The 26,268-nt window shown below is 43.0% G+C and overlaps 1 protein-coding gene across 1 annotated transcript in view; it reads right to left on the reverse strand.

Annotated features, from left to right (window-relative positions):
• LOC140727073 (P2Y purinoceptor 3) overlaps window positions 1-26,268 on the reverse strand; it is a 67,711-nt gene that overhangs the window by 26,924 nt on the left and 14,519 nt on the right. The window contains exon 2 of the mRNA XM_073044301.1: window positions 10,534-10,587. The gene's annotated coding sequence lies outside the window, so the exon portion shown is untranslated. The remainder of the gene's footprint in view (window positions 1-10,533; window positions 10,588-26,268) is intronic.

The raw sequence follows: 26,268 nt of genomic DNA on the forward strand, positions 1-26,268 counted from the left end.
GCCAATCACCTTTCCAGCTCTTAGCTTTATCCCACTCCCTTCGGTCTTCTCCTATCATTTTGCATTTCCCCCTCCCCCCACTACTTTCAAATCTCTTAGTATCTTTCCTTTCCGTTCGTCCTGACGAAGGGTCTCGGCCCGAAACGTCGACAGCGCTTCTCCCTATAGATGCTGCCTGGCCTGCTGTGTTCCACCAGCATTTTGTGTGTGTTGTTTGAATTTCCAGCATCTGCAGATTTCCTCGTGCTTATATCCTTTCTGAGATATGGGGCCTAAAACTATTGACAATACTCCAAGTGTGGCTTGACTAGTGTCTGATAAAGCCTCCGGATTATCTCCTTGCTTTTATATTCTATTCCACTTGAAATAAATATCAACATTGCATTTGCCTTCTTTAGCACAGACCCAACATGTAAATTAATCTTCTGGGAGTCTTACATGAGGACTCCTAAGTCCATCTGAACCTCTGATGTTTGAACCTTCTCCCCATTTTCATAATAGTCCACATTGTTGTTCCTTTTACCAAAATTCATTATCATACATTTCCCAACACTGTATTCCATCTGCCACTTTTTTGCCCATTCTTACAATTTGTCTAAGTCCTGCTACAATCGCATTGATTCCTCAGCACTACCTACCCCTCCACCTATCTTTGCATCATCTGCAAACTTTGCCACAAAGCTATCAATTCTATTATCTAAATCACTGACAAACAATGTGAAAAGTAGCGGTCCCAATACTGACCCCTCAGGAACACCACTAGTTACTGGCAGCCAACCAGAAAAAGCCCATTTTATACCCACTTGCTGCCTGTCAGCTATTTCTCTATCCATGCCAGTATATTTCCTGTAACGCCAGAGGATTTTATCTTGTTAAGCAGCTTCATGTGTGGCACCTTATCAAACGCCTTCTGAAAATCCAAGTAAATGACATTCACTCCATCTCCTTTGTCCACCCTTCTTGTTACTTTCTCGAAGAACTCTAACAGATTCGTCAGCCAAGATTTCCCTTCATAGAAACTATGCTGACTTTGACTTATTTTATCATTAGTCTCCAAGTACCCCGAAACCTCATCCTTGATAATAGACTCCAACACTTTTCCAACCACTGAGGTAAGGCTAACTGGCTTATAATTTCCTTTCTTCTGCCTCCCTTCACTTCTTAAAAAGTGGAGTAACAATTTCAATTTTCTAGTCTTCCAGAACTATTCCAGAATCAAATGATTCTTGAAAGCTCATTACGATTGCCTCCACAATCTCTTCAGCCACCTCATTCAGAACCCTGAGTTGTAGTCCATCTGGTCCAGGTGGCTTATCTACCTTCAGACCTTTCAGCTTCCCAAGCACCTCCCCATTTTTAGTCAGGCACATTGCTCATGCCTTCCACAGTTAAGACTGATGCGAAAGGTTTATTAAATTTTAAAAGGATCTACTGCTTTCCTGGTGTATACAACAAATGAACTCTTTTCAGGCTTCCAGCTAGATACAGGTATTGACTATAACCAACGTTATTGAGGCATTGGATGTAATCAATATCTGGAAGCCTGAGACTGTTTATTCAACTTATTAATTTTACCTGCCATTTCCTTACCCCCATTACTAACTCTCCAGCATAATTTTCCAGCATTCCAATATTCACTTTCATTCTCTTTTACTCTTTATGTATCTGAGAAAACCATTTGCATCCTCTTTAACATTATTGGTTAGATTTCCTCCATAGTTCATCTTTTCTGTCCTTATGGCTTCTTTAGTTGACTTCATTTCATTTTTAAAAGCTTCTCATTCCTCTAACTTCCCACTAAATTTTGCTATATTATATAAGACCATAACATATAGGACCAGAATTGCACCATTTGACCCATCGAGTCTGCTCCACCATGGGATCATGGGTGATCCCAATTTTCCTCTCAGCCCCAATCTTCTGCCTTCTCCCCATATCCCTTCATGCCTCAACTAATCAAGAATTTATCAACCTCTACCTTAAATATACATAAAATCTTGGCCTCCACAGCTGCTTGTGACAAAGAATTCCACAGATTCACACTCTCTGGATAAAGAAATTCCTCCCCATCTCTATTCTAAAAAAGATGTCCGTCTATTGTGAGGCTGTGTCCTCTGGTCTTGGACTCTCTCGCATCCTCTCCACATCTACTCTATCAAGGCCTTTCACCATTTGATAGGTTTCAATGAGGTCACCCCTCATTTTTCTGAATTCTAGTGAATACAGGCCCGGAGCCATCAAACACTCTTCATATGACAAGCCTAGCCTGCTGTGTTCCACCAGCATTTTTTGTGTGTGTTGTTGTTTGAATTTCCAGCATCTGCAGATTTCCTTGTGTTTGCTCTTTACATTCACTCCTGTAATCATTTTCATGAAACTTCTTTGAACCTTCTCCAGTTTCAACACATCCTTTCTAAGATAAGGGACCCAAACTGCTCACAATACTCCAAGTGAGGCCTCACCAGTGCTTTATAAAGTTTCAACATTACATCCTTGCTTTTATATTCTAGTCATCATGAAATTAACGCTCACACTGCATTTGCCTTCCTCACTACAGACTCAACCTGCAAATTAATCTTTAGGGAATCCTGCACAAAGACCCCCAAGCCCCTTTGCACCTCAGATTTTTGTATTTTCTCTCCATTTAGAAAATAGTCAACCCTTCTAATTTTTTTTTTAAATTAGAAGTGTGGTTTTTGATTCTTCAGTTAAATTTGAGGAAACTTGGAGACCATTTATTCAACATTTCCATATGAGTTAAATGGTCTGATCCTAAACCTTACTGTTATTATCCTTAATTATTTGGATGGAGGTTCGGAGTTATCGGCACTACTGTATGTATTTAACATTATGCAATTGCCCATGTTGGTTAGTTTTTTTTTAAGTTTTCTTTTAGTTTTTGTTGGGGTTTTTTTTTCTCTTTTTCGATTCTTTTACATTAATACTATGAGTTTGGGAGGCCTTATATATTGATTATTATGTATCTGATTGTCTATTTAAACTATTAATTATGTACTCTCAAACATTTTGTGTTCATATTTCACTAATGTTTTTCTTAAAATTAATAAAAAGATTTAAAAAGAAAAGAAAGAAAATAGTCAACCCTTTCATTTCTTCTACCAAAGTGCATGACCATACACTTCTAAACACTGTATCCCATCTGCCTTTTCTTTGCCAATTCTCCTAATCTGTCTAAGACATTCTGTAGCCTCTCTACTTCCACAAAACTATCTGCCCCTTCACCTATCTTTATATCATCTGCAAACTTTGCCACAAAGCCATCAATTCCAAAATCCAAATCATTGACATGTAATGTCAAAAAAATTGGTCCCAACACAGCCCCTGTGGAACACTACTTGTCACCAGCACCCGAAAAGGCTTCCTTTATTCCCAGTCCTGTCAATCAGCCACTGCTTAACCCATGCTAGAATCTTTCCTGTAATACCAGTCAATACCAAACCTCTAATATGCCCTCTCTTTTCCTATTATACTATCTTTGACTTCTCTCATCCAGGCTTTCCGAATTGCCTCAGAAACTCCAACCATTGCTGCTCTACCAACACAGCACAATACCTGATTCAGAATGGCCATTCCCCTAGTGGCCTCAACCACAAGCTGCTCTAAAAAGGCATATTGTAGGCATTCTCCAAATTTCCTCTCTTTGGATCCAGCGCCTACGTAATTCTCCCAGTCTGTTAGGAGAATTCAGGGTGACTTGGATAGGCTGGGTGAGTGGGCAGATACTTGGCAGATGGCGTTTAATGTGAATAAGTGTGAGGTTATCCACTTTGGGAGTAAGAACAGGAAGGCAGATTATTATCTGAACGGTGTAGAGTTAGGTAAGGGAGAAATACAAAGAGATCTCGGAGTCCTTGTTCATCAGTCACTGAAGGTGAATGAGCAAGTGCAGCAGGCAGTGAAGAAGGGTAGTGGAATGTTGGCCTTTATTACAAAGGGAATTGAGTACAAAAGCAAGGAAATCCTCTTGCATTTGTACAGGGCCCTGGTGAGACCACACCTGGAGTATTGTGTACAGTTTTGGTCTCCAGGGTCAAGGAAGGACATCCTGGCTGTAGAGGAAGTGCAGCGTAGATTCACGAGGTTAATTCCTGGGATGTCTGGACTGTCTTACACAGAGAGGTTAGAGAGACTGGGCTTGTACACGCTGGAATTAAGGAGATTGAGAGGGAATCTGATTGAAACATATAAGATTATTAAGGGATTGGACAAGATAGAGGCAGGAAATATGTTCCAGATGCTGGGAGAGTCCAGTACCAGAGGGCATGGTTTGAGAATAAGGGGTAGGTCATTTAGGACAGAGTTAAGGAAAAACTTCTTCTCCCAGAGAGTTGTGGGGGTCTGGAATGCACTGCCTCAGAAGGTAGTGGAGGCCAACTCTCTGGATGCTTTCAAGAAGGAGCTAGATAGGTATCTTATGGATAGGGGAATCAAGGGATATGGGGACAAGGCAGGAACCGGGTATTGATAGTAATTGATCAGCCATGATCTCAAAATGGCGGTGCAGACTCGAAGGGCCGAATGGTCTACTTCTGCACCTATTGTCTATTGTCTATTGTATATAGAAATACTCTGCGACTATTTAACATCGCCCTTTTGAAAAGCCTTTTCCAGTTCATGTTATAACTTGTAGCCACATCCTGGCTTCTGTTCAGAGTAGCCAGCAGTTGCTAGTGTACAAAGACCCTGCTAAGTATATAACTCCCATCAGGGTCTTTCTACACTTGCCATTCCTTAGCTCTTTCCACAATGATTCATCACCCTTGGATCCTATGTCACCTCTTTCTAAGGATTTAATTTATTTTTTTACCTTATTCTCTATACTGCATCCATTTAAATATAACACCTACAGTTTTTTATTCATCACCCTTTCCAATTTTGCCCCCGTTACACCTCAACGCATCCCGCTGACTGCAATTTGCACTATTACCTGCCTGTCATTCCCCACAGCCTCACTACAAACTGCCTCTGTTTGTAAAACAACTACCCCATCCTCAGCCCGATTACTCTGGTTCCCGTTCCCCTGCCAATTTAGTTTAAACCCTTTCCAACTGCTCTAGCCAACCTGCCCTCAAGGATATCGGTCCCCTCAGGTTCAGGGGTACCCCGTCCTTTTTGTACAGGTCATACCTTCCCCAGAAGAGATCCCAATGATCCAGAAATCTTAAACCCTGCCACCTGCACCAGGTCCTCAGTCATGCACTCATCTGCCAAATCATTCTATTCTTACCCTCACTGGCACTTGGCACAGGCAGCAATCGGGAGATTATTACCCTGGAGATCCTGCTTCTCGGCTTTCTATCTAACTCTCTATATTCTCTCTTCTGAACCTCCTCTCCTTTCCTACCTATGTCACTGGTACCAAAATGTACCCTGGCATCTGGCTGCTCACCCTCCCCCTTTAAAATGCTGTCGGCCTGATCCGAGACATCCCTGACCCTGGCACCTGGGAGGCAAAGTGCAGGAGGAAAGGGTTGGATTTCTCTTAAAGTAGGTTAAAATGTCGGCATGACATTGTGGCTGAAAGGCCTGTAATGTGCTGTAGTCTTGTACATTTTTGATAAACAGGATGCTGAACATGTTTCTGTGCTCAGGGAGGAATGTCCAGCTCAATCTCCTCACTACTCATAAATTAATCTCCCCTCTCACCCACAAACCAGGGGTAACTAACAGACCCTGTAGAGTTGCCATCAAGAGGGTTTATTGGTTTATTGATCAGTCATGTGAGTCATAAAGCTGGTAAATATTATTAATGAGTTTCTCCATTTAAGGCCGAGATTCTAAGTGGTTGCTTAGATCTACAATTGACTTGCTCACATTCCCACAGTCGAGGCTCTCTCATAAAAATAAAGTTGAGTCCAATTCTCCCTTTTCACATTCTCTCTATTTATAGCAACTTTAAAAAAAATATTTTAGTCTGCAGTCATGAAGGTGAAGTCTGCCTGGGAGCTGTTCAAATGAAGCTGAGTCAATTTAGAATAAGGGTGGGAAGTTGAATTGCCTATCCTTCTTTCTACAACCTTCCTTTCCAGTCCTGATGAAGGGTCTCAACCCCAAACATTGACTGTTTATTCCTCTCCTGAACTGCTGAGTTCCTCCAGCATTTTGAGTGTGTTGTTGTGGATTTCCAGCACCTGCAGAATCCCCTGTGTTTCCAACAAACACTCAGATCTCTTCCACACGGGGAACTGCAAGATCCCTGTGTCTGGACCCTCAACCCTCACCCATCAGGTCTTGAACCAGAGGGGATAATTTCACTCACTGAACTGATTCCACAACCTATGAACTCTCACTTTCAAGGACTGTACAAATCTTTATTACTTAACTATTATTACTATTTTGTGTTTTTCTTTGTAGTTGCACAATGTGGTGTCTCCTGCACATCAGTTGTTTGTCCATATTGTTGGTACAGGTTTTCATTGATTCTATTGTGTTTCTTTGCATTTACTGTGAATGCCTGCAAGAAAATAAACCTCAGGATTTTATATGGTGACATTTGATAATAAATTTAATTACTTAGATAATAAATTTACTTTGAACTTTGATGTAGCTGCTTCATTTATCAGGAATCACGCAGTGAGAACTTGCCGACAATTTGGAAAATGGAATTGATGTCTTTGTGGCCAAATTTGGAGATATTACGAAGAGAGCTGAGGGGCAGGTAGTGTTGGGGAAGCAGGGAGTCTGCAGAAGGACTGAGATAGATCAGGGAAATGGTTAAAGAAATGGCAGATAGATAGATAGATAGATAGATAGATAGATAGATAGATAGATAGATAGATAGATAGATAGATACTTTATTCATCCCCATGGGGAAATTCAACTTTTTTTCCAATGTCCCATACACTTGTTGTAGCAAAACTAATTACATACAATACTTAACTCAGTAAAAAAATATGATATGCATCTAAATCACCATCTCAAAAAGCATTAATAATGGAATACAGTGTTGGGAACTGTCTGGTCATGCACTTTGGTGGAAGGAATAAAGGTGTAGACTGTTTTCTAAACAGAAAGAAAATTCTAAAATCATCAGTGCAAAGGGACTTGGCAGTCCTTGTGAAGGATTTCCTAAAGGTTAACTTACAGGTTGAGTTGGTGGTGAGGAAGGCAAATACAATGTTAGCATGTGTTTCGAGAGGGCTAGAATATAAAAGCAAGAATGAGATGCCAAGGCTTTCTAAGGCATTGGTCAGCCCATACTTGGGAGTATTGTGAGCAGTTTTGGGCCTCTGATCTAAGAAAAGATGTGCTGGCATTGGAGTGGGTCCAGAGGAGGTTCGCGAGAATGATTCTGGGTAGGAAAAGGTTAATATCTGAGGAGAGTGTGATGGCTCTGGGCTTGAACTCACCGGAGTTCAGAAGAATGAAGGGGGATTTCATTGAAACCTAGTGAATATTAAAAGGTCTAGATAGAGTAGATGTGGAGAGTATGTTTCTTATTGTGAGGGAATCCAGAACCAGAGGGCACAGCTTCCGAATAGTAGGATGCCCACGTAGAGGAGAGATGAGGGGGCATTTTTTTTAGCCAGAGGGTGGTGAATCTGTGGAATTCATTGCCACATACAGCTGTGGAGACCAGGTCATTGGATACATTTAAAGCAGAGGTTGATAGGTTCCTGATTAGTCAGGGTGGCAAAAGGTTGTGGGGAGAAGACAGGTGAATGGAGTTAAGTGGGATAATAAATCTGCCATGCTGGAATGTTGGAGAAGGCTTAATGGGCCAAATGGCCTAATTCTGCTCCTATGTCTTATGTTCTTACATACCCCTCCATGTTACTATCATCCATGTGCTTATCTAAGAATTTCTTAAATGCCCCTATTGTATCTGTTTCTAACATGACTCTTGACACCACTCCCTTTGTAAAAAACTTATTTCTGACATTCCCCAATACTTTCTTCCAATCACCTTAAAATTATGCCCCTTGTATTAGGCTTTTCTGCCCCAGGAAAGCTTCTCTGGCTGTCCACTTGATCTATGCCTCATCATCTCGTACACCTCTATCAAGACACCTCTCATCCTCTTTTGCTGCAAAGGGGAAAGCACAAACTCACTCAATCTATCTTCCTTCAATGCTACCTCAATGTACTTACTGATTCTGATTCTAACCTTTCAAAAAGGCTTTTCATTTACCCTGCCTCCTTCAGTTTCAATCAGACATATACTCAGTGGCCACTTTATTAGGTACACCTGTCCACCTGTTCATTAATGCAAACATCTAATCAGCCAATCATGTGTCAGCAACTCCATGCATAAAAGCATGCAGACACGGTCAAGAGGGTCAGCTGTTGTTCAGACCAAACATCAGAATGGGGAAGAAATGTGATCTAAGTGACTTTGACCGTGGAATGATTGTTGGTGCCAGATGGGGTGGTTTGAGTATCTCAGAATCTGCTGATCTCCTGCGATTTTCACACAAAACAGTCTCTAGAGCTTACAGGGAATGCTACGAAAAACAAAAGACATTGTGTGAGCAGCAGTTCTGAGGGTGAAAACACCTTGTCAAAAAGAGAGGTCAGAGGAGAATGGCCAAACTGGTTCAAGCCAACAGGAAGGAGGTAGTAACTCAATTAAGCAGGCATTACAGCAGTAGTGTGCAAAAGAGCATCCTGGAATGCACAGCACATCAAACCTAGAGATGGATGGGCTCTAGCAGCAGAAGACCACACTGGATTCCACAAATAAAGTTACCACTGTGTGTACTTCCCCTTCCTAGCAGCAGCTCACAACATCTTCCCCTCCTTTCACACATGGTTCCTTTTTGTCGTTGGCTTCTTAAAATATCTTCGTATCCCAAGATGCCCTGTATCAATGGGCTAGAGCAATAGTCACGGTCCCTCATTTGTAAGGTTATGGGAAAAAAAAGTCTGGATCATGGGAATAGATTGCTGAGTTGCTGGGATGACAATGCAAAGTGCGACCACTTCCTGTGTTTCATTGTTTGCTGTTTAAATTGTTTATACTGGCTGAGTATTATAGGAATGCTACAGAAGCACAGGGGTTAGTGTAGCACTATTACAGTTCAGGGGGTCGGAATTCCGGGTTCAGTTCCAGCGTCCTCTGCAAGCAAACTTGTACGTCCTTCCCGTGTGCGTGTGGGTTTCCTCTGGGTAGGTGAACTTGCAGCGCAGTTACAGATTGGTAGGTATGTTGGAGGCATCATCAAATCATGGCTGAAAGAAGATCATCATCTCCTGTGGTGGGACAGTCTAAGACCAGAGGACACAGCCTCGGTAGAGGGGCGACCTTTTAGAACAGAGATGAGGAGGAATTTCTTTAGCCAGTGAGTGGTGAGTCTGTGGAATTCTTTGCCAGGGGCAGCTGTGGAGGCCAAGATTTTATGTATATTTAAGCAGGGGTTGATAGATTCTTGATTAGTTGGGGCATGAAGGGGTATGAGAAGAAGGCAGGGTATTGGGGCTGAGAGGAAAATTGGGATCACCCATGATGAAATGGTGGAGCAAACTGGATGGGCCAAATGGCCTAATTCTGTTCCTATATCATATGGTTTTCTGATGAATGAAGAGATTGTAACATCAGTTCTGTAGTCCCAGCTACACTCAACAACATATCACCCCTGCTTCCCCTCACCCTACTTACCCATCTAGAACTGAGAATATGGATTGCTTTGGAATATTCTGAGCAATTCTCTGAAGAATTTAAGGAATCCTCTACGTATCTAAGGAAGGATGTGGCCCTGGGAGTAATGAGAATCCCGTGCAGTGGCCCCTCGATTCCAGACGGTGATGCAACCAGTCTGAATTTTCTCCACGATATATCTTTAGAAATTTCTTAGAGTCTTTGATGACATTTCAAATCTCCTCAAACTACCAGCCTCAGAAAGCTGGGACCCACCATTAAGGAACCCGGTCACCCAGGACATGCTCTTTTCTCATTGCTACCACCAAGGCGGAGGGAGAGGAGCTCAACTCGATATTTAGGAACAGTTTCTTCTCCTCTCCTATCGGATTTCTGAGTGGGCAATGAACCCATGAACACTATTTCACTATTCTTTTTGTTCTACTTACTTAATTAAATTTTATATATATACATAGATATATAAAATTGGCATTTACAGTTGGGACAAGGTTTCTAGAGTAATATATGGTGGTGGATGGTCGAATGAGCAGCTGGTGCATATCACAAGTCGTGACACCAGGCAGACAATCTCTGAAGAGTATTGATAATGTTTGGGGTCACCCGCCTTGTAAAGACTCTGCCCTGCAGATGGAAATAGCAAACCACTTCTTTAGAACAATTTGTCAAGAACGATCATTGTCATGGAAAGACCATGATCAACCACATCATAATGAAGAACAGGACAAGTTTTTTATGATTATGTATTGCAAAGTACTGCTGCTGCAAAACAACAAATTTCACAATATTTTCCAGTGATATTAAACCCGATTCTGATTCTGAAACATGTCTTGATGAAGAAATTAACTTCATAAACCACCCCAGGTTCCAATAAACACAGCACTGAGACTTATAAATAAAGTTAAACGAGTACTTACTTCTATTTCAGTCTTTTGTCTTGGGATTAGTTCTTCTCTTTAAAGTCCGAAGTGCTAAATCAGGAACCAATTGGTAAACAAACACTTTTAATAGTTGCAGAGTCTTGAAGGACAAAATCTGACACCTACTCCTGAATTATTTACTGCCTCGGAAAAGGATTCCAGGCAGGAATCACCTGCCTGGGTGTTGTCGCTGGATATCGATCTCTGCCTCTGCAGCCCCCTCCAGTCTGAGTAATGCTTATTAAAAAGTCCGGATCAAAAAATCGCCTGGAGAGTAGTGGATCTGTGTGGCATTATTACCAAGCATTTCTCTGTCAATTACAGACCAGAGAGTTTGGTGACCGAGAGTATGAGTGCCATTTTTTCAAAGTTCAAAGTTCAAAGTAGATTTATTTTCAAAGTACATATATGTCACCGAATACAAGCCTGAGATTCATTTTGCGTTCACTCCTAAAAATAGAACCACTCCTCCTTACAGTGAGTAACTACTCAAATAAAATATACTTTCTATGTGTGTAGTTGCTTGGAAAAATCTGAAGTTGGGACAAGGTTTCTGGAGTAATTAATGTCATTATGTCCTGGGAGCAAATCCATGCAAGAAAATGCAGGCACTGAGAGTCAGAATGGAAGCTTAGAGTCAAGTCGTGTGTGTGGGAGCAACATGGTTATTGGATTAACAATCCAGGGAGTTGAACAAATGATTCCGGTTCAACCAATCATCAAAGTAGAAAGTTCAAAGTAAAGTTGTTATCAAAGTACACATGCCACCATATACAACCATGAGATTCATTTTCTTGCGGGCATTCACAGTAAATACAAGAAACTCAATAGAATCGATATACGACCGCACACAACAATACAAACATGTGCAAACAACAAACTGTGCAAATACACAAAGAAAAATAATATTAATAATGATTATTGAGAACATGAAATGAAGAGAACTTGAACGTGAGTCCATAGGTTGTGGGAACATTTCAGTGATGGGGCAAGTGAAGTTGAGTGAAGTTATCCCTTTTGATTCAAGAGCCTGATGGTTGAAAGGTAATGTTATGGGGCTGGATTTAGCATAGATTTTCTCATTTTGCTTCTGCTACGGGGGGTGTCCCTGTTGAGAACAGCATTCCCAAGTTTTCCATGGGGATGTTGTCCATAGAGTCACAAAGTTATACAACGCAGAAGCAAGCCCTTTGGCCCATGTTGACCACATCATCCCACCCTCCCAGCTGGTGAGAAATGGGTTGGCTTTGCTGTTGTTGTGTTGTTCTGCTGAACACTGAGGGCACATTATGTTAGCGTAGGAATATGTGGCAATCTTGTGTGTTGACCCCTAGCACATTCTTGGGCTGGTTGTTCACGCAAACGACTCATTTCACTGCATATCTTGGCTTGTCATATGAAGAGTGTTTGATGGCTCTGGGCCTGTATTCACTGGAATTCAGAAGAATGACGGGTGACCTCACTGAAACCTATCAAATGGTGAAAGGCCTTGATAGAGTGGATGTGGAGAGGATGTTTCCTGTGGTGGGAGAGTCCAAGACCAGAGGACACATCCTCAGAATAGAGAAGCATCCTTTTAGAATGGAGATGAGGAGGAATTTGTTTAGCCGCAGTGTGGTGAATCTGTGAGCTGTGGAAGCCAAGACTTTATGTACAAGGGGTGATTGATAAGTTCGTAGCCTAAGGTAGAAGGAGTCAATTTTAGAAAACCCAGCACATTTATTTTTCAACATAGTCCCCTCCTACATTTACACACTTAGTCCAGCGGTCGTGGAGCATACGGATCCCTTCTTTGTAGAAGTCGGCGTCTTGGGCCTCCAGGAAGTGTCCACAGTAGGGGTGATTGATAAGTTCATGGACTAAGGTAAAAGGAAATGAATTATACAGCTCTCATTACATGCACGTGCAGTTCATCTCTGAGTGAAAATGCAGAAAGATTGAAGTTAATACCTTCTGTGATATTTCTGTTTCAGATAGTTGAAAATTGCAAGTAAGCACTGTCTGAGAAAATGGACAACATCGGCCTTCGTGCAGTCATCCGCTACCTCGCTCTCAAGGGTTTATCTCCCAAGGAGGTCCACGAGGACATGGTGGCAACACTAGGGGAGGGTGAAAAATAAGTGTGCTAGGTTTTCTAAAATTGACTCCTTCTACCTTAGGCCACAAACTTATCAATCACCCCTCGTATACTGAAGGCAGAGTTTGATAGATTCTTGGTTAGTCAGTGCAAGAAGGGATACGGGGAGGGGCGGGTATGGGGGTAGAGGCAGGAGATTAGGGCTGAGAGAAAAAATGGATCAGCCATGGTGAAATTGCACAGCAGACTCGATGGGCCAATTTGCCTAATTCTGCTCCAAAATCTCATGTTCCAATGTACAATACATATGATCTATAAATCTGAATCTGAAATCAGCTACTCCCAGTTTCCTGCATTTGGCTCATAATCTTCGAAGCATTTCCCCTCCATGTACCTGTCCAAATGCCTCTTAGATGTTGCAAGTGGGTGGTGCGGTAGCACAACTCTTTACAGAAGAGATGGATAGGTTCAATTCCCGTCGCTGTCTGTGAGGAGTTTGTATGTTCTCCCATGACTGCACAGGTTTCCTCCAGGTGCTTCAGTTTCCTCCCACAGTCCAGAGATGTACCGTTTAGTAGGTTAATTGTTCAATGTAAATTGTCCCGTGCTTAGGCTAGCATTAAATCGGGAATTGGTGGGTGGTGCAGCTTGTAGGGCCAGAAAGACCTATTCCACACTGTATCTCAATAAATAAATAAATAACCTCCCAACTTCTATACTTAGTGCAAAGCTAGCATACCAAAAGCCTTCTTTACTGCCCTGTTGACTTGTGACATTACTTTCAGACATCACTTTATTTGTACCCTAGGTCCCTCTTTCTACAACACTCTCCAGGCCCCAACCATTCACAGTGAAAGTCCTACCCTCATTTGTTTTCTAAAAAACATTTATCCAAATTAAACTGCATTTGCCATCCCTTGGCCCAATCACCCAATCGATTTAAATTCCTCTATAAATTCACACAACCATCTATTTTGGCCACATCTACAAACTTGCTAAAGATGTAGTGTATTTAGATTTCCGAAAAGCTTTTGACAAAGTGCCAAATAAAAGGTTGAATGAAAGAAAGATTAGATTTATTTGTCACATATACATCGAAACATAGTGAAATGTGTTGTTGGTGCCAATGACCAACACAGTCCGAGAACGTGCTGGGATCAGCCCAGAAGTTGTCACCACAGCATCACCAACATAGCATGTCCACAACTTACTAACCCTAACCCATATGTCATTCAACTGTGGGAGGAAATTGGAGGAAGCCCATGCATTCACAGGGGCAACAAACTCTTTACAGACAGCAGTGGAAAAATTAAAAGCCCATGGTATCAGAGAAAGCTGGAATGACTGTCTGGTAGAAAATAGAGAGTTGGAAAAAATTATTCATTTTCAGACAGGCAGGAGGTATCTAATAGAGTATCCCAGAGAACAGTTCTTGGCCCACAATTATATTAATGACCTAAAGGAAGGGAACCGTGCTTCAGGTTTCTAAATTTGCCAATGATTAAAAAACTGCTCCTATACCTTATAAAGTGGCCTCTGATTGTATGTTCGTGGCCTTCTGCTGTTGTAGCCCATCCACTTCAAGGTTTAATGTGTTGTGCACTCAGAAATGATTTTCTGTTGTAACATGTGGTTATTTGAGTTACTGTCAGCTTGAACCCATCTGGCTATTCTCCTCTGACCTCTCTCATTAACAAGATGTTTTTGCCTACAGAACTACCACTCACTGGATCTTTTTCCTTGTTTTTCTCACCATTCTCTGTAAACTCTACAGTAGGGATTCCCAATCTTTTTTATGCCATGGACCAATACCATTAAGCAAGGGGTCCATGCACCCCAGGTTGGGAACCCCTGCCCTAGAGACTGTTGTGTGTGATAATCCAAGGAGATCAGCAGTTTCTGAGATACTTAAACCACCCTGTCTGGCACCAACAATCATTCCATGGTCAAAGTCGCTTAGATCACATTTCTTCCCCATTCTGATGTTTGGTCTGAAGAACAACTGAGCCTCCTGACCATGTCTGCATGCTTTTATGCATTGAGTTGCTGCCACATGATTGGCTGATTAGATATTTGCATTAGCAAGCTGGTGTACAGGCAGACCTAATAAAGTGCCACTGAGTGTAGGTGGAAGGACATGTTGTGTTGAGGTTGATGTGATTCTTGGGACATTGGTCAAGTGAGCGAGCAAAATACTTCAGGAAGGGTAAGACAACGGGACGCACACCAGTCCTCACAGAGGGATCAGAAGTGGAGAGAGTGAGCAACTTCAAGTTCCTGGGTGTCAATATCTCTGAGGATGTAACCTGGACACAACATATCAATGCAGCTATAAAGAAGGCAAGACAGCAGCTATACTGTATTTCATTAGGAGTCGGAAGAGATCTGGTATGTACATGGGGAGCATTCTAACCGGCTACATCACCATCTGGTATGGGAATGGTGGTGGGGGGAGGTAGTTGGTGGCTTCTGCATAGGATTGAAGTAAGCTGCACAGAGTTAGTCAGCTCCATCAGGGGCACTAGCCTCCATAGTATCCAGGAATCCTCAAGGAGTAGTGCCTCAGAAAAGTGATGTCCATCATCAAGGACCCCTTCTGCCCAGGACATGCCCTCCACTCAGTTACCATCAGGAAGGAGACACACACTCAGAGATTCAGGAGCGGCTTCTTCCCCTCTGCCACCCGATTCTTAAGTGGACATTGAACCCAAGAACACCACCTCAATACTTTATTTAATTTCCTATTTTTTGCACTACTATTTAATTAAACTATTTAATACTGTAATTCAGTTTTTTCTCTACTATTATGTATTAGACTGTACTGCTGCCACAAATGTAACAAATTTCACAACATATTCTGATTCTGAATACTGGAAAAAGGATTTTAATTTGGGGAAGTGCGAGGCTCTGCATCCGGATAAGGTTATTGCCTAAAGTGGGGGAGGGGGGCGATGGGGGACGAGTGAGTGAAATAGGGACTTGGCCCAAAATGTTGTTTGCTTATTCCCCTCCATAGATTCTGCCTGGAATCCACAGAGGCCAAAGGACCTGTTTCCCCACAGTAAGACTCCATATGATATTTAAGTGTTGTCCTAATCCCCTGCGAAGGACTCACAAATTGACTGAGCAAACAGTTGAGAGGCATTGTGGCTCAGGTCCAAAAAGAAAGATCTTGTCAAGTTCTTGAGAAATGATGCAGACATTTTCAATGTTTAATTGATATCAGCAGTGTCTGGGAACTCGCCCGAGAGATTCCTGGATGCATTGCTTCATTCCCTCCTGAACCCGCTGTTGTTCTTAGACTTGGAACTCTGCCTTGGGTTCTGGAGACAGAGTTACGTGCGGGCAGGAAGAATGAGTTCCGATAATCCCCTGGGTACACGATTCGGTGGCACCAGAGTTGGAGGCCTAGTGTTTGGGTTCCCGCCACCGGCAAATCCGGATTTCACAGCCTGGAGTTTGGTGATCAGTGCGTCCTGGGATCAATGCCAAGAGTCAGGATCCAAGGGTAAATCAGACGTCCAGTAGTCAAGGCACATTGCCACTCTCTGCGAGTCCACTGGGGATGATGAAGCCTGGTGGCTGCAGGCTGACACAGTACAATCTGTGTTTGTTGGAGGCCTGTCATGTGGGTTAAAGGACTAGATATGAATAGGCAGGAAGGCAGAATGGGGCTTGCTTCGGCTCTTGTTCTTGGTTGCTTGTGGTGCTCTGTATTGTTCTGTCAAGAGTTATGGGCATGCTGTGCTGGTGTCACACAAGAAAGCAGGGTCCGTCATCAAGGCTGCCCCTCATCCAGGTCATCCTCCCTTCTCAACACTACCATCGGAAAGGAGGTACAGGAGCCTTAGGATCAACACCACCAGGTTCAGGATCAGATATTTCCCTTCAACCATCGGGCTCCTGAACCACCATGGAAACTTCACTCATCTCAGCACTGAACTGATTCCACAACCTACAGACTCACTTTCAAGAACTCTTTCATGCTCTCAGTAATTTTTTTTATTTCCATAGCTTCTCTTCTTTTGCCTGTTGGCTGTTTGTCAGTCTTTACTGAAATGTTTCTGTTTCCGTAACAATTTTGTTTTACCAGTCGGGGTTGTTAGCCCTGAGCTGAACTCTCAAACCTGGAGGACCAGTAGACCACTCTTAGTTTGGCCTCTACCCTTTGACCTGTTTGTCATGGTAACCCTAACAAGAGCCAAAACATAAAGTCCTGACTCCAGCCAACATAGTTCTCTGGGTCATTAAAGCATGCAATCTTCCAAACCATGACAAGATTATGTATATATTTTCATAAATTCTATTATTTTTCTTTACTTTTCTGTAAATACCTGCAAGAAATGAATCTTAAGATAGTATATGGTGACTTGGACATACACCCAATATTAGGTACACATGTACACCTGCTCATTAATGCAAATATTTAATCAGGCAATCATGTGGCAACAACTCAGTGCATAAAAGCATGCAGACACAGTCAAAAGGTTTAGTTGTTGTTGAGACAAAACATCAGATTGAGGAAGAAATGTGATCTAAGTGACTTTGACAGTGGAATGAATGTTGGCACCAGACTGGAATGGTTTGAGTTATCTCAGAAACTGCTGATCTCCTGGGATTTTCACACACAACAGTCTCTGGAGAATGGTGCAGAAAACATCCAGTGAGTGGCAGTTCCATGGGTGAAAATGCCTTGTCAGTGAGAGAGTTCAGGGGAGAAAGGACAGACTGCTTCAAGCTGACAGGAAGAAACAGGAAGAAATAAGTAACTACACATTACAACAGTGGTGTGCAGAACAGCGTCTCTGAATGGGTAACACATTGAACCTTGAAGAGGATGGGCTACCACAGCAGAAGATCACAAGCATACACTCAGTGGCAGAATGTTATTATTAGTGACAGAATGTACATAATAATGTGGCCACTGACAGTATGCACACTTTGATAACAAACTTACTTTGATGTTAGCTTTGACTTTGAAACTTCTGACAGTGATAGTTTTGAAATAAAGGGGAGGCTAATGGGATAGTCATGAGGAGAAACGTCTTCACTCAGAATAGTAAGGAATCTTCCTAATCCTCTACTCCAGGAAGGGCTCTTTACTGAGGGCTGTGGAGATTCAATTACCGAAATGATCCATAACAGAGATCAACAGATTTCTCATAATTAAGGGAATCAAGGGAACAGGACAAGAAAATAGCACCAAGGTATCAGACCAGACATAATCCTGATGAAGGTGCACCAGTGTCCATTCTTTCTTGGAAGGTTAAAGAGATTCAGCATGTCTCTGGACATTCTGACAAATGGCTACAGGTGTACAGTTGTAAGTTTTCTTACTGGTTGCATCACAGTCTGCTGCAGCAATTCGAATACACAGGAACGCAAGAAACTACCGACAGCAGTGGTATCTACCAAAAACATCACAGGAACATCCCTCCCATTCGTCGGCGGTGCCTACAGGTGCTACTGCCTTAAGAAGTTACTTTTGTCATCAGAGATCCCAACCATCTGGGCCATACCATCTTCTCACAAACAAGAGAAAATCTGCAGATGCTTTAACTCCAAGCAACACGCACAGAATGTTGGAGGAACTCAGCAGGCCAGGCAGCGTAATGAAAAAGAGTGCAATGCTTCTGGCTGAGACCCTTCATCAGGTAGCATGCCCACATCTTACTAAGTTTGATAGAGATATACAAAATTATGAGGGGCATAGATAGGGTAAATGCAAGCAGGCTTTTTCCACTGAGGTTGTGTGGGACTACAACCAGAGGTCATGGTTGGGGTGATAGGTGAAATGTTTAAAGGGAAATGAGGCAGAACTCTTTCACTCCAAGGGTGATGAGAGTGTGGAATGAGCTGCCAGCAGAAATGGTGCATGTGGGTTCGATTTCAGCATTTAAGAGAAATTTGGGTAAGAGGCTATGATCCAAGTGCAGGTCAATGGGACTAGGTGAATTAATAGTTCAGCATGGAGTAGATGGGTCGAAAGATCAGTTTCTGTGCTGTAGATCTCCATACCTCCCCACCACTGGCAGCACCTACCGGAGGTGCCCTCTCAAGAAGGTGGCATATGTCATTCATGTCATGCCACCTTCTCGCTGCTACTGTCAGAAGACAGGAAGTACAGAAGGCAGAAGTCCCACAACACCAGGTTCAGAAACAGCTACTTTATTGCAACCATCAATTGAACCAAACCGCACAATCCTAACTCTACCTCAGCAATAGAACACTACAGACCACCTCCCGCACTACACTACCCAATTGTCGTTATGTGTTGTGTCACATGACATGGGCAATCACGGTGACCATGATTGTTCTTGAGAAACTTTGCTGCAGAAGTGGTTTGCCGTCTTCTGGGCAGTGTCTTTACAAGACAGTGACACCAGCCATTATCACTACCCTTCAGAGATTGTCTGTCTGGTGTCAGGACTTGTGATATGCACCGGCTGCTCATATGACCGTCCACCACCTGATCCCATGACTTCACATGACCCTGATTGGCGGCTAGGCAGCTGCTACACCTTGCCCAAGGGTGACCTGCAGGCTAGCGGAGGGAAGGGGCACCTTACGTCTCCTCTGGTAGAGCCTTACACTTCTATCTCCACCACACCACCAAACACTACCCTGAACTTGTTCCTATTTGAGTTTTTCTTTCCGTGCAATATCTTGTTATGCCAGAATAAGATGTAAGCAAGGTTGAAAAAGTGCATGAAAATTTACAAGAATGTTGCCGGGTCTGGAGGACCCGAGTTATAAGGAAAGATTGAATAGGTTAGGACTGTATTCTGTAGAAAGCAAAAGATTGAGAGGAGATTTGATAGAGATATACAAAATTATGAGGGGTATAGATAGGGCAAATTCAAACAGGTTTTTTCCACTGAGGAAACTGCAAATAGAGATCATGGGTTAAGAGTGAAAGGTGAGAAGTTTAAGGAGAACATGAGGGGAAACTTCTTCACTTTGAGGGTCACAAGAATATACAATGAGCTGCGAATACAAGTGGTGCATACCAGTTCAACTTCAACGTTTAAGGGATGTTTGGACAGGTAAATGGATAGTAGGGATATAGAAGGCTATGGTCCCAGTGCAGATCGATGGGAGTAGGCAGCTTAACTGGTTTTGGCATGGACTAGTTGGCTGAAGGGTTTGTTTCCATGCTGTATTTCTCTATGACTTTCCATACAGGAGCTCGCTCTGGAAGGGCCAGATACAGTAGATGACCCCACAGATTCACAGGTGAAGTATCACCTTACCTGGGTATCACCTTACTTTTGGGGCCCTGCATGGAGGTGAGGGAGGAGGTGAATAGGCAGGTGCAGCACTTCTTCCATTTGCAGGGATAAGTTGGTCCAAGTTGGCAACAACTTCTCGAGTTCCAACACTCCTGCCCCCCAGGTTTTGTGTGCTCAGCCCGTTGCTGGCTCATGACTCACTGCTAGATTCAGCTCAAACTGCATCATCGAGATCGCTGACGATACCACAGTGCCTAAAGCAGGCAGGTAGAGGGGTTTGTCAAGTGGTGTGAGAACAACAACCTGAGTCTCAATATGGACAAGACAAAAGAGACGATTGTGGACTTCAGGAAGGCACGGGTCAACCACTCTCCACTGCACATCAATGGCTTTGCTGGAGAGAGAGTGAGTGCACAAAGTTCCTTGGTACGCACATGATGGATGATCTAACCTGGACCCACAACACCTCCTCATTTGTCAAGAAGACACAGCAATGTCTACACTTTCTGGGGAGACTGAGGCACACAAGGTTCCCCTCACCTATTCTATCAACGTTCTAGAGGAGCACCATCGAGAGTGTCTTGTCTGGCTGCATTATTGTGTGGTATGGAAGCTGCAAGGCATCAGACCACAAGACCCTGCAGAGGATCATCAGGGTCCCCCCCACCCCCCATATTTGTGACATTTACTGGGAGTGTTGCAGAGGAAGGGCCTGAAGCATTGTTGAGGATCCCTACCACCCATCCCACAATCTCTTTGACCCACCACCATCCAGGAGATACAGGAGCATCAGGACTAGGACTGCCAGTCTGGGTAACAGCTTCTTCCCTCAGGCCGTGAGACTAATGAATACCCCGGTATTAGACATTTCAACGAGTAAAAGATACTGTCTGTCTATTCCATCTGTGCCTCTCATAATCTTATAATGCTCAATCAGATCTGCCCTCAGCCTTCAGTACTCGAGAGGAAACAACCCTGGTTTGCCCGACCTCTCGTCATAGCACACGCCCTCTAATCCAGGCAGCATCCTTGTAAACATTTTCTGCACCCTGTCCAAAGCCTCGGCATCCTTGAGGTGACCATAACCGTACACAATACTCCAGATGTGGTTTAACTAGAGTTTTATAAAACTCCTCATAAAGCTGGCCCTTTTCAAGAATTATAAACCACTTGCCTGCAAAAGCAAATCACTCACAGATGTTCCTTCTCTTCATTCTGGGTAAAGGCACAATAATTTGCTGTACTGTGTGAGATTTAGAGGACTCTTATGTTGATTACAAAACAGACAAAGGGACCCTTGGGATTGCGTACAAACGTAGGGATGTAATGTCAGAACGGGAACCAGAGTGGATGTTGATAACAATTAACTTTACATGTCACATGTACATCAAAACATACAGGAAATGCAAATGTCTCAGCCCTAAACATCGACTGTTTATTCATCTCCATAGATGCTCTCTGACCTGCTGAGTTCCTCCAGCATTTTGTTTGTGTTAGTTTGTACTTCCAGTCCAGATGAAGGGTCTCAGCCCGAAACATTGACTGTTCATTCATTTCCATAGATGCTGCCTGACCTGCTGAGTTCCTCTAGCACTGCGTGTGATACAGTGAAGTGGGTCGTTTTCACCAAATCAAATCAGTGAGGATGGTACTGCACAGGTCGCAAGTGTTGCCACATTTCCAGTGCCAACATAGCATGTCCACAACTTCCTAACCCTAATCAAACATATGTCTGTGGAATGTGGGAGGAAACCAGAGCACCAAGAGGAAACTTTCACAGTCACGGGAAGAATGCAAAAACCCCCTAGAGCAGCAGAATTGAACCCAGGTCTCAGGAGCCGTAATAACATTACATTAACTGCTACACTACTCCGCTATCCCTAAAGATCACCACGCTCCGAATGAAGTAATTTCTTCCCATTTCTATCCTAAATAGAAATCAGAGGCAGAGAGGGTCAGTAACTTCACATTTCAGGATGTTGCTATCTCAGAGGACCAGTCCTGGACCCATCGTGTACATATAATTGCAAAGACAGCACGACAGCACCTCTACTTCCTCGGGAGTCTGTGGAGATTCAGCATGTCATCAAAATCTTGGCAAACTTCTATAGAGGTGTGATGGAAAGTGGCTGACTGGCTGCATTATAGCCTGGTATGGGAACACAAATGCCTTTGAGAGGAAAATCCTACAAAAGGTAGTGGATTTGACCCAGTACATCATGGGTAAAGTCCTCCCAGCCCTTGATCACATCTACATGAAATATTCTGTAGAAAAGCAGCGTCCATCTTCAAAAATCCTTACCATCCAGGACATGCTATTTTCTCGCTGCTGCCATCAGGTAGAGGGTACAAGTGCCTCAGGACTCACACCACCAGGTTCAAAGTTCAAGACCAGTTACTACCCCTCAACTGTCAGGCTCTTAATCAAAAGGGGACAACTACACTCATTCTATTTCTGGTTTTCCCACAACCAATGGTCTCACTTTAAGCACTCTTTATCTTGTTATTTCATGCTCTCATTTTTATTTACATTTGCAATTGCACAGTTTGTTATTCATTGATCCTGTTGAGAATTGGTGTCTATAGATCTGCTAACTATGTCCACAGGAAAACAAATCTCAGGGTTGTATGTGATGACATGTATTTACTCTGATAATAAGTTTTACTTTGAACTTTAAACTTTTGAGCCTGCTCGCTAACTTGAGTCAGGATCTCTTTTAGTTAGGGACCCCTTAACCTCTCAATCAAACCCTCTAAGTTTTTTTAGATTCATCATTGTTGTTGTATGTACTGTGTCATATGACGTGGGTGATCACGGTCTTTCCATGACTGTGATTGTTCTTGGCAAATGTACTACAAAAGTGGTTTGCCATTGCCTTCTTCTGGGCAGTGACTTTACAAGATGGAAGACCACACCCATCATCAATACTCTTCAGAGATTGTCCTCACTGTAGCAGTTGTCACATAACCAGGATGTGTGATATGCACCACCTGCTCCCGTGGCTTCACAATACCCTGATTGGCAGGGGGCAGAGGGAAGGGCTAAGCAGGTTCTACACTTTGCTCAAGGGTGACCTGCAGGCTAGCGGAGGGAAGCAGTGCCTTACACCTCCTTTGGTAGAGACATATCTCCACCCGGCCAGCCATATTTCTTTGGATTAGACTGTTATTTTCTTTGCAGTTTAACAATTAATATCTGCTTGTACTTTATATAATCACCAATCTACATGTAACTGATTAGTATGTTCCCCAGTAGACACAATATGTAATTTTTCAGTGTGTCTCCTAGTGGATACAGTTCTCCTCTTTCTGGAAATATATTGGTATCATGTTATTTGACTATCTACAAATTTGAATGGAATGTCTCTTATGGATGAGATGTGAGAGGAGCTGAACAGGCTTCCCTACCATCTTTTAGCCAGTCTGTTCTTTGTTTAGCCACTCGGCTTGTGTTACTCCACATTTCCAATTCTCTTCGTTCTATTAGTGCTTAATAAAATGATCATGAAGCAATGGGATTTGTGCCTCTTTTGTGGCTTCTGAAAGAACCTTGGATCAAACACAAGAATCCAACAATATCCTAGGGAAGAATGCAGCTGCAATTGAAAGTGTGCAGAGGAAATTCACCAAGATGTTGGACGACTTAAGTAACAGAAAGAGTTTGGATAGGCTGAGCTTGTGTCCTGCAGAACGGTGGAGGTGGAAGGGAGACTGATAACAGGCAATAAGATTATATAGGGGTGGGATGTTAGCATAACACTCCACAGTGCCAGCTATAAGATTGGGGTTCAATTTCTGCCACTGTCTGTATGATCCCACCCCCCTCCCCCCACTACATGGGTTTCCTCCGTGTGCTCCAGTTTCAGGCTGCAGAGGGTCAGCCAGCTCCAATAATGGCACAGCCCTCCCCCTCAATTGAGGATATCTTCAAAAAGTGGTGCCTCAAGAAGGCAGCATTCATCACTAAGGACCCTCACCATCAGAACATGCTCTCTTCTCGTTACCACCATCAGGGAAGAGGTACAGGAGCCTGAAGACCCACACTTAATGTTTTAGGAACAGCTTCTTCCGCTCTGATATCAGATTTCTGAATGGACATTGAACCCTTGAACAGTATCTTGGTTTCTGAACTATATGGCACTCCCCACCACATAAGAAAGAAGCATCCACCATCCAGGCCACGCTCTCTCCTCCATTACCATCGGGCAGGAGGCACAAGAGCCTTAGGTCTCACAGCATCAGCTTCAGGAACAGATACTACTCAACAACCATCAGGTTTCTGAACCAGCGAGGATAACTTACTCACCACACCTCCAAACTAGTTGCTAGACACAGGAAGCCATGGGCACACATTGGCCATGAATCACAGTGAGATCTTGCTATGCTTTGACATTCAGATGGTGTCCTGAAGGACCCTCACAACTTAGAACTTGCCCTCTTCTCAGTACTACTACCAGGAAGGAGGTATAGGAGCCTGGAGACACACACTTAATGTTTTAGAAACAGCTTCTTCCTCCCCTCCACCATCAGATTTCTGAATGGACAATGAACCCATGTACACCACCTCACTACTTCACTCTCTTTTTGCACTTTTTAAAATATTTCATATTGCAATTTATAGTATTTTATAATGTTTTGCACTGTTCTGCTGTCACAAAACAAAACCCACAACATACCTCAGTGATAATAAACCTAATTTTGATCCTATTTCTGATGTTCTGCAATGCAAAACATCAGGGATACAGGAAGGTTGACAAGACATTGCAAATGTGCATTTTGTACTTCTTTGGGAAGTAAAGCAGATGCCTGGCTTGCGTGGCCCCGTCCGAGTGGTTTTTATGGTTCGATTGCAGTTGGTCATTAGCAGTGAGCTTTCATTTTCTGGAAAATGCAAAGTGGGGAGCTTCAGTTCCCTGTAACTTGTGGCACAGATGTTTAACCACACGATTCCATGTTGGAGGTGCAGGTAGTGGGACAGAGATGAACACTAGGTCAAGTGAGTTATTTGGGCTGCTCAGTAGAGATGTGAAGTTTTCATAGTCAGACAGTCATCTTCTTCTTCAGTCAGTTTAGAGATGGTTAGTACTGTCTTGGAGTTTAATCTAGGCAAGTGTCAGATGTTGCATTTTGGGAGGTCAAATGTAAGGGGAAAGCATACAGTTAATGGCAGGACTCCTACCAGAGCTGTTGTTCAGAGAGACACACACAAACTACTGGAGGAACTCAGCAGGTCAGGCAGTATCTATAGAGGGGAATAAACAGTGGATGTTTTAGACTGAGATCCTTCATCAGGACACTGAAGAATCTCTTGTGTTGAACAGAGATCTTGGGATCCAAGTCTATAGCTCCCTAAAAGTAGATAGACAGGTAAAGAAGGATAATATAGGGTGGCATAATTTTAGGTGATTGGAAGAATAGGGGTGATGTCAGAGATAAATTCTTTTACACAGAGAGTAGTGGGTTCATGGAATGACCTGCCAGGGGTGCTGGTAGAGCCAAATACATTAGTAACATTTAGAGGCTCTTAGATAGACACATGAATGACAGAAAAATGGAAGGCTATGTAGGAGGGGTTAGATTGACCTTAGAGAACATTGTAAAGTCAACACCACGGGTATGTTATGTCTGGTCATTTCAAAACATTAAAATAATTCAAACAAAGTCACGGGAGTCCGAAATGTGAGTCTAACTTTGTGTTTACTTTAAGCGAGCCACATGCACTTATTATGTGGTAGCCTCATAATGATTGCAATTCACGTATCTATAATGAAGTATTCAAACAAACAAAAACTCTGAATCAAACAATATATTTACAATATTACTGAAATATTGCATGTAGTGCTCTATGTTTAAGGCATACGGCATGCTTGCCTTCGTGGGCAGTGGTGCTGAGATATGTTGCCGCTATATAAGCCTTTGGTTAACTGTTCACAGTGCGATTCCCACTGCTGTCTGTAAGGAGTTTGCATGTTCTCACTGTGACTGCGAGGGTTTCCTTCCACATCCCAAAGACGTACAGTTACTGTTAGTGAGTCATGGGTACGCTCTGTGCCACTTGCAGGCTGCCCCCAGCACCATCTTCGCTGGTTTGATTTGATGCAAACGACACATTTCACTGTATGTTTTGATGTACGTGTGACAAATCAAACTAATCTTTATTCTCTCCAACGCTGAGGCTGAGGGGAGATTTGATAGAATTTTACATAATTATGAGAGACTTACACAGGGTAGACAGTATCTATTTTCCAGTGTGGAGATGTCAGATTTAGTGGTGGAGGTTGGAAAGAGATGTGTGGGACAACTTTTTCTGTTAACAGACGGAGGGGGTGCCGGGAATGAGGTGCCAGGAGTGGGGGTGGAAACAGTTGAACACCAGGTGCAATTTCCATTGGACAATTAACCTACCAAGCTGTACACCTTTGG

This window comes from Hemitrygon akajei, chromosome 4 (assembly GCF_048418815.1).
Source record: "Hemitrygon akajei chromosome 4, sHemAka1.3, whole genome shotgun sequence".
Lineage (NCBI taxonomy): Eukaryota > Metazoa > Chordata > Chondrichthyes > Myliobatiformes > Dasyatidae > Hemitrygon > Hemitrygon akajei.